At 49.3% G+C, this 16433-nt stretch overlaps 1 protein-coding gene across 6 annotated transcripts in view; it reads right to left on the bottom strand.

The window, feature by feature from the left end:
* Positions 1–12460, bottom strand: part of MBNL3 (muscleblind like splicing regulator 3) — a 91869-nt gene extending 79409 nt beyond the window's left edge. For all 6 annotated transcript variants that reach the window (XR_004061466.1, XR_004061467.1, XM_030967982.1 and 3 more), the window contains exon 1: positions 12330–12460. The gene's annotated coding sequence lies outside the window, so the exon portion shown is untranslated. The remainder of the gene's footprint in view (positions 1–12329) is intronic.
* Positions 12461–16433: the final 3973 nt, after the last annotated feature.

Below are 16433 nucleotides of genomic sequence, written 5' to 3'. Positions count from 1 at the left end.
AATTATGTATCTTTCCATAAAAATATGATCTTCCCTTCACCTCTATGCCAAAAATGTGCTGACAATTCTTTCTTTTTTCTTTTATTTTTCTTTGCTGATGCCGCTTAAAATGGAATAAATTCCTTTCCTATTTTCTTTAATTGATTTTTCAGCTTAGCTACATACATGAAAAAAACCCCAGCAAGTCTTACATCACTGGCTGCAGTTTTACAACCTGGAATAAACTGAACACCATGCTGAAAAGCATGGGATTACCATGGGCTTGGCATTAGTGGGATACCCTAGGAGAAACAGCCACAGCCAAGAGGAAATTACAGGGTCAGTGAAAGTGGCCACCCTGTTGCATGAAATGCCTCAATGTTACTCCCCAGTAAGTAGCATCACAACACTTCTATAAAATTAAGGCTTTAATCCAAGCCACCTAATGAAGGACCAGTTCCAAAAGGCATGGACTCACCAGGATCCATTTCCTGGCACCCGGGGTAGGTGTCCTGAGGACAGGGAGCTCAGGTAGCACACACCTCTCTTCACCATGCCTTCAGTATGTGCCTGCCACAGGGGAAGCAAAGTCACAAACAGCAGGTCTGGTTTAAGGCAAGGTTTAAGGTTCTTTAACTGTATTTCATCGGGAGCAAGCTCCAATTCCGTGATGTGGAGGGTGGATGTACATTTCCTTGGGTGGAGATGCCCTCTACTCAACCCAGCCTAAGACCTTCACTTACACGGAGCTGTGATTAGGGGATTCAGGTCATAAGCAAGCAGATCTCACGTTTTAATTCTCTCTCATTTTGGTTGCCTGGATCTCCAGGATGAGCAACACCACATTCCTACAGAGAGCTGAGCTCGCGTGCAGCAGCTCTCTCCCTCAGAGGAGGGAAATGCACGAGGCTGATCATGATAACCTCCCACCCAAAGATGTCTGATGTGCCACAGCACTCCTTCCCCACACTGAAAGCTCCAAACAACAATCCTGAAGCCAGTCTTGCCTCCTCACCTCCACAATCCAGCTAACAATACTGCATCAAATTCATCAATACCATTGCATTTGTACCCTCCCGCTCTGGTAAACCATTCAGAAAGTTGTGTATCCAAAACTACAGCAGCCTGCACCCTCTCACACTCTTTCAGTTTCCTCCCGAGATCACCCTGCTGAGAACCTCTTCGGCAACACACAGGTTCAAGACCATCCTAAAACCACCCACAAAAGGATACCAGATTGCAGCCCTTGTTTCACTGTCCTGTAAGCATCTGGCAGGATTAACCCCTTGCTAAATGATCTGGGACTATGGTAACATGATCTCAGATTCGCTATTTATTTGTGGCAGCTTTCACTACCTTCAGATGCTGTCCAAAAATACAGGAGAAAAATGTGTGCCCTTGGGAGCTCAAAGTATAAAGGCAGAGGTCAGGAGAAACACTCTGTTCTTATTAATGCAGTTCTACAGAGAGCTGGGAAAAAAAAGGAAGCCACGTCTGTATGCTTCTCAGAAGCAGATTATGGTTAATAATACAAAGATTACCGACATTAAATGAATTTAAATTCATTCTTCTATCATTCAGAATATTAAGGTTTTTTACCTTCCTCCCAGAATCACTCCCATTTGTAGTCAGACTCACTTTCTGCCTATCACAAAGTTATTAGATTTGGACAATAATCACCACAGTGGACTTCTCCCCCTTGACAGTTTTGTTGTATTAGGCGTCTTATAGAAAAAACTATTTGTAGCATTACTTTAACCTAAAAAAAAAAGGGAAGATAGGATGCTTACAATTGCTGCATAAATCTCTGAAGATGTTTCTGCAATCCTAATGGGTTCTTTGCCTATCAACAGGCAAGGGGAAAGTCTCACTTGTGCTGTAGTAGTGTCAGTCCTGCAGACAGAACGAGTGGTGCTCAGCCCTGGGCTCTGCCAGGGAGAGGGAGCTGGCACTCACCAGTGTGGAACATGCCACAGCACCAGCACGTGTCACAGGCACATGGGACCAACAAGAAAGTGTGTTGCTGGTGACCAAAACATGATTTTAAATTCCGGTTGCTCCTTACTAATGTTCAGATTCAAACTGAAGACACTGCTCTGCACCACCCCACTAGGAATTTAATGGTTCTACAGCCAGCACCAGCAAACTGAAGATGAAGCACAGTAAGAGCAGCAAAGCCAAACTCAGATTTATTTTCATGAGAAAAAACTCCTTTTGAAATTTAAGTTCCAGTTCAACGCTAAAATCCTTCTCTCCCCAGTCATCATGACACTGACAGAGAAGTATCTGAGGATGCTCAAGAGAAAGCCATCAGACAAGCCAGCCACCAGTCACGTGTTTGCTGCTGAACATCACAAATGACTGCGCTAAAAAAGCGTCTCACAAGGGTCTGAATCTACATTTTACTGAGAGAAAGGAAATCTCATGTCAAAAACCTGCAAATCACTGCCAGTCAGTCCCAAATCTGGCATGCCTGGCTGGTCTGTGGCATTCCCCACTTGCTCTCCTGGTCCCTACGTTGGGAAGTCAAGCCACCACATCCCCACACCTACAAAACCAGAATCAGTGGGCAGCTGTCTGAAATGTTGTGTGTGGTGAACTGCCACTGCATGAGATCAGTTCAACTCAACTGTCCAGTCCTTCTGTTTCAAAAAGGGAATTACTGCTTTTAAAAGGCACCTGCCTTAGCTCATGGCCTTATGCAATGGATGCTCTAAGCATTTTTTAATTACATCAGTACATAATTATTAGAGTGTTTTACTGAACCAAAAAAGCTCAGCACCTTGCAAAAGCGCTAGATACTGACTCACCTCACCCATGCAGACGCTCTCCTGCAGCACTGGGCATCCTCCAGCTCTGCTTTCATCACCTTCTCCAGCTGACCCAAGCACAGGCTGCATTGGCCCAGGTATCATTCCTGCCCTCTCCCTCAGCCATGACAAGCATTCATGGCAAAGCAGGGGAAAGAGGAGAGCAGCAGTGAGGAAAGAGAACACACCTTTCAGTGCCAAAAAACACACAAAGTGTGTGAAGGAGCAGGCTTAGGTCCTCATGGCACCTGTGAAGCCAAGAGCACTGGGCATAGCCTGGGAGCTCAAGCAGCAAATGGCTCTGCCTTGGCAATGTCCCATTGTCAAGAGGTTTCTACCTCTTGTCCCAAATACACATATTCCCCACAAGATGTTCCAAGACCTAGGGGAAAACTTTATCATGTAAGCTGGCATGCAAAATGGCGTCACTACCCAACCAGGGGCACCTACGACAGTCTCTGCACCTGGGCTGAATTTAGAAATCCACTATCTCTAGAAAAACAAGAGGGTGGCACTGTACAGAAAATAAATAAATCTGTTATTAAACACGTGAGAAGCTTCCCTGTACCTTATTAATAGATCTCAAGGTCTTATCAGAAGGACAACCTTCCACCTAACGCAGGGCACAGAATGAATTTGGCGTTCGCCAACAGCACCCTCATTCCAACCTTGGCACCTGAGCATCAGCTACTGAATGAGTCATATTACAACACAGTCACCAGAGCTGGAAAGTCCCCAACCCAGCAGGTCTTCCCCTTCAGCAAGGTTCATAAAACCTCATGCAGAATCCGCCCTACATGCCATATTCATCTCCACAGTCTCAGAAGAAATGTGGATCACAGCTACTCAACCTGCTGCTCTGCAGACCCTGAAAATCATGATGAAGGTGGTCAATCCTGTGAGAGAGCCACCCAAGAGAGGTGCCCTGGGCAGACTGGTCCAAGGGAGTGTGCAGGGCAGGCATGGGGAGGAGTGGGGATAACCTGCCTGCACTTGTGAGCAAGGGGGAGAGGCTGGTTGCACCCAGAGGCAGGAGGGGAGGTGTCACCTCACTGAGGAGATGCAGGAGGGAAGGGGCTCACTGATCATCCTGCAGGAGAGCAGCCCACTCTGGTTCCCTTATTTACATGACCTGAAGTGCAGCTTCCTCAAGCACCTTGTGAAAGGTGCTGCTTCATTAGCCAGACCACACCTGGGCACTTGGGACACCGCCAACCTGAGCTCGTTACCGAGGCTCTGCTTAACGAAGGGCACTGGGGTTGTCACACCGAGTGCTTCACTGAGTAATTAGTCAAGGCAAATTCATCAGTGATGGACTTGGAACGAGCAGAGTACACAGAATGGAGGTGTATGTTTGTGGATCCAGGATTCAAGTACAAACACAAGGTGGAGATGGCAGTGCCAAAACCTGGGCAGTCTAAGGGCATGGAGGCTTCACAAAACACCTCTGCACTCTGACTTCCTCAGTCAGATACAACTCCAGCATCTGGAGGCTTAAGAGAAAGGAGGATAAACCACCTGTAACCCTGCTACTGTTTCTTTCCTGTGCTACTGTTTCTTTTTTGTACTTCAAAAATAACTTCACTGAAATGTATCTGAATGCAATACAAGTCCCCTGGGCCAGCACTACTTATTACTGTTTATATAAAAATGTTCAGACCATGAAGGACCCTACTGATACCTGGTATGGCCATAAAAAGATTTATCCATCCTGACTTGCTGGTTCCAGAGTAGGAGAGCCTACAACTGAGTAACTTAAGAAGAGTGACCAGCATTAATTAAGAGTTTTGACCAGATTTTGACGAGAGAAATCCAAACACTTCTGCTGCCCAACCAGAGAAGAGCCTAAAGAGCCTGACTCTTTCTTCTCCATCAGTTTTGCACCCTATGGCCTGTGGTGACATTTTGCATGCTGTGGACTAACCCAGTGCTCTGGAGAACAGCTCCCAGCAGCAGCCCAGCAGTCAGCCATGGCTCAGAGCTTGTCCTTTACCGGGCAGGATTTCCCATCAATGACACGGGGATGTTTTACAGCTCACCACTCCAGCCTTTAGGACCACTTTAACAACTGGTCCATCAACCCACACAGGTTCCTCCCAGCATCACAGACCTGCATTGCACAACCACACCTCACCACCACACAGCCCCAGAACCTTCCACCAAAACATTACTAAACGCTTCAGGAGCACTAATGAATTAAATCCGAGCACATCCCAATTAACTCCAGGAGAAGAGAAAGAGGCTGAGGTGTCCCCATCTCCCTGCAAGCCTGCTGAGGATCCAGGCATGGCAGACAGACATGCCAGCTCCCTCCCTCTGCTCAGCTACAGACCTGTAAGATATTTCAAAGGCTCTTTCCAAAACAGAGGGAAAGGAGAAAAAAGAAGAAGCTTTCTGTTTTCCTTGAAAAGCAGGTCGTGCAACAAAGAAAGCACTAATAAAGGTTTCACCATCCAAATTAAAAGTCAAAGGCAGCAATGAAGTGCCTCTGAAATATAAGAAACACGTTGTGCATGGTGTAAAATTTATTGCTGCCTAGCAGAATGAAGCCAAACATCTTAATATGGAAAAACACCGCTTCTTTTGACCCAAACAGATTGGGAACAGGAAGTAAAAACAAATCACCCAGCTGCGGCCTCCCCACACTGAGCGGAGCAGCAGCCAGTGCTTCCTGCCCACCCTCGCCCTGCCCATGGCTGCCAAGGGCTGCACACTATTTGCTCAGGGGCCAACCCACCTCAAACAGTTTGTTACTAAAGCTGTTGTAGGCAAGATCAGGCCTTTATTGAAGGCGATTCAGCTGGGAAGAGCCAGGAAAATGGAACTGCAGGAATCACCCCAAATGCTGCATCCATTTGCTAACTGCACAGGAACAGGCACCCCTGCAAGGAGATTCCCCTTCTTTCAGTGGCTCTCTACATTTTCAGCAGCCAAATTCCTGACTCAGGACAGGCATATTGCAAGAGTTAATTTTGGTTTTACTACATCATCACCAACAAACCCTGAGAAATTAAGTCAAGCCTCAATTGGCTCAAAACATAATTGCATTTCTCTTAAATAATAGCTTTGCATTATTTCTTTTTTTTTTTTTTTTGAGCTCGTTCATATTACATTCTAATTATATTTTAAAGCTTTCATTTGCAGCTACAGGAATAACCCAGAAAGACATACAGATGAGCTAATTTTCAAATCATCACTTGACGAAGGACATGAAGCTTTAAAAAAGTGACACATAGACCAAAGGACTTAGAAAAAAAAAGAGAAACATGCAAAACTGAAAGTCCATTATCTCTTTTGTTAAAGCCAGTAACTCAGTGCCAAAGAGAACGGCTTTAAGACCTCGGCAGAGCAAACACTGAACATCACATACGTAATGCAGCAGAAAATGCCATTTACACAAATGCTACACACTGAACAGTAGCTCAGAACCTGGTATTCTGACTAAAATTCTGCTTTCCGTAAATCTCATAAGTATAATTTTTATCAGCTCAAGAAGATTTTTCCTACAAGATTTTGAAAGATTACATGCCAGGTGTAGAATACTTCATAAAGCAGAATTAGATTTTTGCCTTGCGTGATTTAAAAAAAAAATGTATACATTTAATAGCAACCAGCAAATTACAACCATTAGTACAACACTGCCTTCACAGCAGATTTATGACAACATTACCAAAAGCAGAATTTCATCCAACAACACTTCTGGATAACACAGACATCTGCAGAACCAAGGGGGGAAAATGCACATAAGCATGCACAACCACACATTTTGTGCATTACCATCCAAGACTTTTACAAGGATGGGTGCTTTGTGCCACTGTTCTGCAAGACAGTACCCTGAGCACGCACAAGGGTATGGTACACTCTCCTGCACACAGCGACCTCCAGTCCTACCTCATATTCTTTTAAATCCCTCACCTTCATGCTCATAAATACAGCTTTGGCAGAGGAGCTGCACTGCAAGGAAGGAAACTCACCCCACACTCCTGTTACAGCGCTACATGAAATCCTCCTCCCTCTGCCCCAGCAAGCTCCCAGCAAAAATATCCAAGTTTATCATGCCGAGGAAAGAACAATAAGTGGGAGTCCGAAAAGGCAGTCAGAAGTACCGCCAAAAAATCAGAGCTCTTTCTCAAAAAAAGGCCCTCCCTTAGGAAGCCTGCCAATCAAACCTGATCACGAGGCTGTTTTCCGAGGGTGAATAGAGTTCTTATTGACACAGCTTATGTCTGCAGCATGCAGCCCTCCACAAGGCTTTCAAGAGCAGATCGGATTACACAGACACATTCTCTCTGATTTTATGCATTCAGAAGCCCTCAGACATAAAATACCCGGCTCAGAAGGCCACTGCTTTTTCAGCTTGCTATCAGCCTACGTGCTTTTACAAAAAAAAAAAAATAATACCAGGCAAACAGATCCTGGCACCTTTACTTGGGCTCCCAAAGCCCTCACCCTCACTCAGCAGGGCCTTATAATTTGCAGGCCAAGCCACAGATTTGCTCCATGTGAATAATACAAGACGACTCATTCCCATGGTGAGTACTTAGCATCAAAATGAGAGAAGGGAAAAAACAAATATCTGCTGACACCATTTAAAATGGGAGACGATAACATCGCTCTGGGTAGACAATCCTTCCTGGAAGATGGCATGGAAAAAGGGGAGGATGCACACCTTTTAAAACTGCACAGCTTAGCAGAGAAGAGGTGACCAACTGCAAAAGCATCAGAAGGTAAATCATCTATTCAGGGGTAGCAATTTGCACACATGGAAATCTGGAGAAAACAAACTAAAAGGATCCATTTATACAATTTCTATACTTAGGGGGCACAATAAGGAATTCCATTTCAGCAGCAGACACAGATGGAAAGCCTGGGAAACCTGTGGTGTTGTATTAGAGGTGAACAGAGAATTACAAAATGTTTTATTATAAATCTTCTAGCTTAAAGGCTGAATTTCAGCAAAAGACACAAGTCTGTGTTTAAATAATATGACAAATTAGAACCTGAGCACTGCCCTAGAGATGGATGCATGCATTGCCCAGAGGTCTGAAACTAAAAGAAGCTCACAGCCCCCGCTCCAAAACCAGTCTAAAAAGCAAACAAGTACAAGCAAAACACATGGGTAAGTGGATCCCTAACACCTAAAAAGAAACTCTTGCATCAACTCAGCCACACTGAATTGAAACTTCTCACTGAAATATTACATATGGCAAACACAGCAAATCAAGCAAGCTTGAGCTTCAGAGCTTTTAAGGGATTTTAAGAGCAAACACACACTGTTCAATAAAGACATCCTCTCTTCCCTGCTTCCAGGCTGCAGTCGCTCCCCAGCCAAGATTTTCTAGCATTTTGCAGAAGATTTTTCTCACATTTTCCTGATGGCTGCTAGGAGGCTGGAGCTGGGCAATGGAAATGCAAGATGCCATGTCTGTCTGACATGGCAGTTCTTTGGTTGGATGTCTGCACTGTTCTCAAAGCCCACCAAGAGAGCCATCACTCCTATGACTACCTTTGAATATTGAGATCTAAGCAAACTGTGCTTTGCAGTGCTCAGCCTCACTCTCAATGAGCAGCCTCATGTTTCTAGTACTCAGTTTCCACATGTGACTTCTAGTATGTTCATGGTCCAAAAAGCTTGCTCCTATGAATGCTCCATACTCTTTCCCAACACATCTGAGTCATGCAATGGTTCACTCTACCAACAAAGCCAAGTTGTAACCACCAGCACAGAAGGGGTGTCCTGCTGTGGGCATCAGTCACCAAATCCCAGCTGAAGATTCATCATCTTCACGTGTACCTGCATTAGCCACAAAGAGAATTTTCATTTGCTTTCATGCTCCTGACTGAGCTGCAGACACTGGTGACTAGGCCAGCCATGGTTTGACTTGTGCCTTTAGGAAGATCCAGACATTAGCAATGCAGTTATGCCATGGCCCAGCCTCCTCCTGTCCTGTCTGGGCCCCCCAAGTCCTTGTGCCAACACAACCATTTCTGTGGCCACGTGGAGAAGCTGAGTGATGACTAAAATGAGCGTCCTTTTTTTCCTTGATATTTTGCAAGATTATTCTTAAATTACAATGAGGAAAGAGACTGGAGGGAAAGGCCAGAAGCAAGACCACTTCCACAACAGCACCAGCTTTGAAATTGATTTGCAAGCTATCCTGCAAAAAGCAAGAAAGCCATCCTCTCTCTCTGCAGTCACAACTTTTTGAGTTGCACCTTGAGATTCCCTTAAATGTGCAGAACAACCCCTCAAAACTTCATGTGATGGCATCATAAGTGCAAAATTCTAAGCTCCATATATTCCTCTTGCCAAGATGGGACAAGCCCAGAAGAAAATTTCTAGGTCTGTAAAATTCTAAGAATAACGTGTAAGGCTTATGCCAGTCATTCCCCAACAGAGAAAAAGAGGGCAGAGCAGGCCCCCATTGATGTGGAACTGGGCACAAAAACCACTAGAAAATCCTCTGTGTGGATTCAACATCTCAGAGGGACAACTGCCCAGCACCCCTACTGTCAGTAACCTTCCTGCAGCACATGGTCCAGCACTGGAGGGAGGATTGACAGGTCTAGATCCACTCCCTCTTTCCCCATGTGGGTCCCTCACTCCCTCACAGCAGTGTAAAGGATGTGGCACCCTGAATTCTGCTGACCTGGCCAGATGCTGCAGGAGGCTGAGCAGGACAATTTACAGCACTGTGGAGCTAATTTCCTTGCTGACCACCAGGTCTGCTTTGGGCCCCTGCCAACACATCCCAAAAGGCTCATAAGGCAGCACCAGATCTGCAGCAGCCACACAGCTGTAAACAGCCTGAACCAGGTGCACACATAAAATTCAGCTGCTCCTAGGAAGGCCATCTGAGCCCAAAGTAGACTGCTCCTTCTCCTGTTATCACCATATCCCATATTACCTAGAAGCTTCAGCACAGTCCATTGTCTTTGAAAAAGAAACACTCAAAACACTGAAATAGTTCTCAAAACTTTTCTGGGCCATCTCTACTTTAAAATGACTTCGTTTAAATATGTGCCATGTCTATATATACACACACACACCAGGGGAAATCAGCACCCGTGAGCAGAGCTGGTGCCCACACACTGTACTCTGCACAGCCTCCAGGTCTGCCTGTGCAGCTCCACACCAGAACAACCCCACAGCAAACCAGAGCTGCCTGAAGCCACCCCAGAAGATCCTGCCCCACTGGCAGGAGCACTGAAAAGACCACAGTCTGCAGGCTCTACACTGGACTTGCTACCACTCGTCTTTCTTGGGGTATGGAGAGTAATGGGGACAGGGAAGTTTTAAGACCAAATTACAGAGTCCTTTAAGTCCTTCACTTCTGCATGAAGCTGAACCCCCAAGTCCCCCCTTCAGGATTTTCTTCCCTCCCAGGACCAAGATGCATGATTTGGACGTTCTTTAGCCAATTAAGCTCCAAGGAGCAGGATTGTGCCATGTAAGGCTTTTCTCCAACCTAGAAAGCAGCACCATTGCAGCCTCCACATATTACCTTAACAGCAAAACACCCGCAAGGAGGACCCATAGGGGAAAAACATCTCTGCAACCCCATGGAAGCTGCTCTGTGGAAACTTTAACTGCATTACTTCTGCTTCTGTATAATCCCAGAATAACTAGCTTAATTCAGACTGATCCAACACAGACACCCGATAGTTTCAACATGATATAGACTATAACCTCACTCTAATTACAGGATCATGTTACATGTCCAACAACTGCTGCAATTTAGTCTTGCCTGATACACCCCAGCTGAAAATTGCTCATCCCACCTCTTACTCTCTTACTTTTTGGCAACCTTTGAATGGAGGCAGGAATACCTTGCAACACCTCAGCATCTAACACACTCGCACCCCAAGCCCCATAAAGATTATTTCCTTGCAGTAACAAAGGCAATGACTTCCATCAGTGCCGAATAAACTCGTTTTAGCCAAATAGCACAGACACGACACTACTGTTCATACACCTCTCTTTGCAAACGTAACATAGGATTACAGCTAAGAGCCACAACACCACGAATTCGCACATCACTCCCCGAGCCCGCTGCTGATCGCACCGGAGCCTATCTGAGCAAGAGGGGAGTTCTCAGAGGCAAAAGCTGCAGGACCAGGCAGTCGGACTTTCACTACCTCAAAGGCAGGGGACATTTCTTACAGCAGCGCATGTCTTGCCTTTGAGCTCAAAGCTGCATCCGCGGCTCCCGCTGCCATGAAACGGGAAGGTTTCTGCCCGCAGCCGCTCGCCCGCGCCTGAGCCGAATGTTAACAGGTCTGTGCCTCGCGTCAGCTCCGCCACCGCCTCATGCTCGGCCGGGGAATGCTCCGCTGCCCGGGCGGACGAGCTGTCCGGCCATGGCTCGGCGATGATTCAGCAAGGGGGTGGCTCCCGGTGAGAAGGCACACCTCCTGCGAGCTGTCACACCGCGGGGCCGGGGCAAAATGGGAGAGAGAACTTGCTCTGTCTATCATGGCTGCACTTTTCAAAATGCGCAACCTGGCCTGCTAGGGGCGAGGGGGGCGAACGGGAGAGGCGGGGAGGGTGTGTGTGTCCATCAGCAGGCACATGGGAATAACTGAAGGAAACATCTCGAGGCTTTTACCGAGGGCACAAGTAAATGAAAGAAAAGAAGAAGAAAGAAAAAAAAAAAAGAGCCAGACACTTCGGGAGCCAGCATCAACTTCGCCAGGCTATGTTCTTTGTTTCTAGGCAGACTCCAGTGCGGTGGCAAGAATGAACAAATGCGCATGTCTTCATAAGAAAAAAAAAAAAGAAAAAATCCCCCCTTCCCTCCGGCCTCTCTCTCGCCGCTGCGGCGGCCGGAGCCCTCCGGAGAGTTTGGGCTGCTTTTCCAGAACTAAAACTCCGCTTCCCGCTACTCCGAGCAAGGCTTTGCCACGCTACCAGGAGTCCGGGGGTACGGCAGCGCCTGCAACACTTTCGGCTGCAAAAATTAGTTCTGGTGTGGGCTTTGTGATTTTTTTTTTTTCCTATTAAAGAACGGAACGCCGCCCCCGCCACGCTCCTACCGCGCCAGCCGCCCTCCGCAGCCGCCCGCCGGAGCGGAGCGAAGCCCGGCCCGCCGCCGCCAGACAAAGGAGCGATGCGGAGCCGCGCCAGCACCCGCGGTCAGCCCGCCTGCGCTGCTCCCGGGACAGCCGCCCGCGGGACCGGGACCAGCCGCCGCCGCGCCCCTCCCCGGAGCGCGCCCCCGTCCCCGGGCGCCCGCGGCTCGGGGGCACTGAGCGCCCCGCGGCCGCCCCGGCCTTACCTCGCAGCGGCGGCGGCGCTCGCAGGCAGCGGCGGCCGCTCCGTGCCACGCGCGGCGGCGCGGGGCGAGCCACGGGGGCCGGTTTAGCGCGGGGCCGCCTGCGCGCCGCCATTTTAACGCCTCCCGCCCGCCCTCCGCCCCCTCACCCCCCCCCCCCTCACCCCCTCCCCCCCTCTCCCCGCGGCCACGCGCGGCGTGGAAATGCCACCCAGCGTCCCCCCTCGTCCTCCCCGTCCCCTCCGCCCCCGGTCCCCGCCGTTACATTGACGCAGCGGCTCCTGGTCGCCGGGCCCGCCGCGGCGGAGCTATAGCAGCAGGGCAGCAGCAGCAGCCGCCGCCGTCGTGGCCCCTCCGCCGCCGCCTCCCGCCGCCGGGCGCACATGGTACGCTCCGGGGCCGCGCCGCGCCGCGCCCCGCCGGCCGCGCGCGCCGCCCGGCTGCTGCCATGGCAACCGCCCCGCGACCCCCGCCCCGCCGGGACCCGCGGGACGCGCCCGGAGCCGCCGCTCCCGCCGCTGGCCGCGCTGCCCGGGCACCTCCCGGCACCCGCACCTCTGCCCTGCCGCTGTGCACGGAGCCACCGCGCTCCCGCGCCGAGCCCACCTGTCCCCAAAGCCGCCGCCACCTGCTGAGCGGCTGCATCGCCACTGTCCCCAAGGCACCGCCATACGTCCCTGCCGTGTCTCCTCCACCCCCAGCTGTCATCACAGCTCCCTGGCGTGTCCACGCCATCCCCAAGGCCACCATCGCGCCTCCCTGGCATGTCCCCTGTATCCCTGGAGCCACTATCACCCTCCTTGCTGGGGCCCCGCTATCCCCAAGACCACCGGTGACATCCTCCCACTGAGGGGCTGCATCCCTACTGTCCCCACATCACCATCACGTGTTCCTGCTGTGTCCCCTCTGTCCCCAAAGCCACCATCATACATTCCCACTGTATCCACACTGTTCCTAAAGTCACTATCACATGTTCCCACTGTGTCTCTGCTGTCTACAAAACTGCCATCACACTTTCTTGTTGTGTCCCCACTGTCCCCAAAAACACCATCACATCCACCTTCTAAGGAGCTGTAGTCCCGCTGTCCACAAAGCCACCATGATACCTTCCCACTCTGTACCCTCAGTCCCCAAAGCCACTGTCACAGCCCCCTGATGAGGGGTTGAATCCCTACTGTCCCCAAACCACCGTCACATATCCCTGCTGTGTCCTCTCTGCCCCCAAAGCCACCATCACACCTTCTTGTGTGTCCCCGCTGACCCCAAAGGCAGCATCACATCCACCCACCCACCCACGGAGGGGCTGCGTCCCCATTGTTCACAAAGCCACCATCTCACCCCCCATTGTGTCCCTGCTGTCCTAAAGTCACCATCACATACCCCCCACTGTGTCCCCTCTATTGCCAAAGCCACCATTACACCTTCCTGCTCTGCCTTCTCTGTCCCCAAAGCCACCATCATATGCCCCCACTGTACCCAAAGTCACCATCATGCCTTCCCACTCTGTACCCTGTGTCCCTAAAGCCACTCTTTCATGTCCCCACCATATCCCTGCTGTACCCAAGGCCACTATTACACCTTCCTGCTCTGTTCCTGCTGTCCCCAAAGCCACCAGCACCTCCCCATCCTTATGTCCAAAGCCATCACTGCACCCCCTCACTGAGGGGCCATATCCCCCTGTCCCCAGGCAATCACCGCATCCCCCAAACACATCCCATTTGTCCTCAAAGCCACCATCACAGCCTCCCGTCGCCGAAGCGGTTGTCACTCCATCCCCCCCGAGGGGCCGTGTCCCTGCCGGGCTTGGCCGCCCTTACCTGGGCAGCGGCACGGCTCTTCCACGCTGCAGTGCTCATTTTCACTCCTGTTTTGCAACAGAAGATTGCGTACGCCAGGACAGTCGCGAGGGAGAGTAGGCGCAATGTGAAGCAGATGAGCGAGTAAATCATGAAGCCGCCGTACATGTTCTGCATACTGCAAACGAGGAGCTAATTTCCTGGCAGCCGGCTTCAGGATGCTTCCAGCCAGTCTCTGCCGATGTGGCCCTTAAAAACCTCTCAAGCTGTGGCTGCAAGCAGCCCTGCTCCTTTCTGACTTTAGCATCTAATTCCCACAAATATAGATAATTGAATTATGCATTTCGTTAGGGCGAGCGGAAAACAACCAGCAACCACTGGATCACCGAGGAAAACAAAGTCAGTCACTTTTTTTGTTTTTCCTTAATTCAGCATTTTTTGGGGGTTGGTGACATTTTGTCAAGCATGAACTCAACCAGAGGCAGAGAGAAGCAGCTGAGGGTTGTTTATTGCACACAGAGTAGCCCTCCCTGACAGCAGCACTAATGGAAATAACACTAATAAAGCTGTCGTGTTCATGGTCTGAGCAGCAAAATGGGAGCCCTGGTTTCTGTGCCCTGTTCTGACAACCACTTCCCCAGTGAGCACCAGCAGACCACTTCACCTCCCTTCCTAGTTACCACCACTGATTCATAGTTGAGATCAATTAGTTAATGTTTGCAAAGTCAGTTGAAGATGACAAAGCGTTACACGCTGCTAATAAAACCATAATGATCCCACTGTTAAACATTAAACACACAATGAGGTGTAAAAAAATACCACATTTATAGAAAATTCCTCTTCCTGCAAGGACAAAGGATTAGCTCCTAAAACAAAACAAGGATGAGCACAAATTTGCACCACAGGATTGTGTCTCAAGGGCTTGGCTTCTGCTTGGGTGTTTGGCACTGATTATTTGTGTGTCCATGGGCACACCACTTGGGCCAGCAGTCTCTGACCCATCTGAGCATGGCAACTTAATCCAGAGCTAGCCAAAAACCACCAGAAGGTTTTGGAAAGGGATGGTCCTTTCCCTTTTGTGCCTCTGCTTCCCAGTCTGCTAAACAGGATGAGGACTGCAGCTGTGTAGCCTGATTTTTGCAGGCAACATAATGCAGCAGTTAGCAAACCCTCACAACATGGTCATTAGAAGCCTGGGGAGCTGTGCTGCCTGTGAGACACGTCACACCGGAGTGCGAGGAATGGAAAAGTGGGGGTGTGGGACTTTCTAGGAGATTTTTCTTGGCAATGAGTCTTGCTTTAAATGTAGAACTGGTAGCTGTGCCACTGGTAGGGCCCCAGGTCGCTGCATGCAGAGCAGCGCATGTCTGATGCTCTGACCTACAGGCAAGAAGGAGGAGAGGAGCCAGGAAAACCACGTTTGTCTGTAGCTTTGGGCCTGCACGGGGCCAGTTCATGGTGATGAGGCACTGGTGTTTCTGGCAGGGCAGAAGCCATGGGTGCGGATTTGCACAGCAGGAGCTCCAGGCAGTTTAGGATTTGGCACAGCTATTTCAGAGAGGAGAACTCCTCTCCAAAAAAAGAGCAGCCCTTTGACAAGGCATCCCTCATTTCCTCCATCAAACTGCCCTTTGCAAGGAGCACGCCTGAGCTGCAACAGCCTACTGCATCTTCCTCCTGAAATCTGATGCTGCCCTGCTTTGATGGCGATCAGTTGATGACTGCAGAAAAGCTGAATCATGAAAGAGAGGTTATAAACAAGGTTATTTTTAACGAAGGAAATGGATCCCACATCATTCAGAAGTCAGGGCAAGGGACTCTCAGCTAGGGCTTGCAGGTCTCACTTCTGCCCTGATATTCTTTATGTCCTGAAGCAAATTAAAATCTCTCTAGCCTTTAATTTACCTCCTTGTGGCATGGACAATGCAGCAGACTCCAGTTGTGCTTTCTTTGTACAGCAAAGCTCCTGGTGTGACAATGAAGCGCTGCTGGGAGCTGTGTGATGCCAAGGGCTGGCTTGCACTGCCACCAGGCACCTTGCAGAGCTATTTTCAGCCATGCAAAACGATCACACGCACTATTTCAACAATATTCATAGACATTTCAAATGCAGAGAGAGACTAACCAGTCTGATTCCTCTCTTCCATATTTCACAGTCTTACATTTCAATTCCCACATGAAGCCCAGTAACTTCTGCTTCATTTTGCTCACTGCAAACTCAAAATAGATAAGTTTTGCAACCCAGACACTCATGCTGTGTCCTTCAGGCACTGGGGTGCTGCTGGTGTGCTGTAGGTAACCAGCCCAGGGGGAAGGAAGATGGGTCTGGTTCACCTACAGCTAACTGAGAAATTTCCTGAGTCTGCCACTTTCTCACATTCAAATTCTTCCCAAAAAAGCATATTTCATTTTTCCTACAAAAGATGATTCAGAGAAGCAGGAGATTGAGGCTGGGGCTGGCCAGGCTTCTGTGTACTTCCCAAGAAATATGAACAACTCCACATACAGCTCCTTGCAAACTGTCTTCTCTGTTAACAAGTGTTTTGGGTGTGTCTTCCCAACATTACAGAGAT

This window comes from Camarhynchus parvulus, chromosome 4A (assembly GCF_901933205.1).
Source record: "Camarhynchus parvulus chromosome 4A, STF_HiC, whole genome shotgun sequence".
Classification (NCBI taxonomy): Eukaryota; Metazoa; Chordata; class Aves; order Passeriformes; family Thraupidae; genus Camarhynchus; species Camarhynchus parvulus.
The sequence above is the reverse complement of the archived record's forward strand: the minus strand, read 5'-3'. Positions and strand labels throughout refer to the sequence as shown.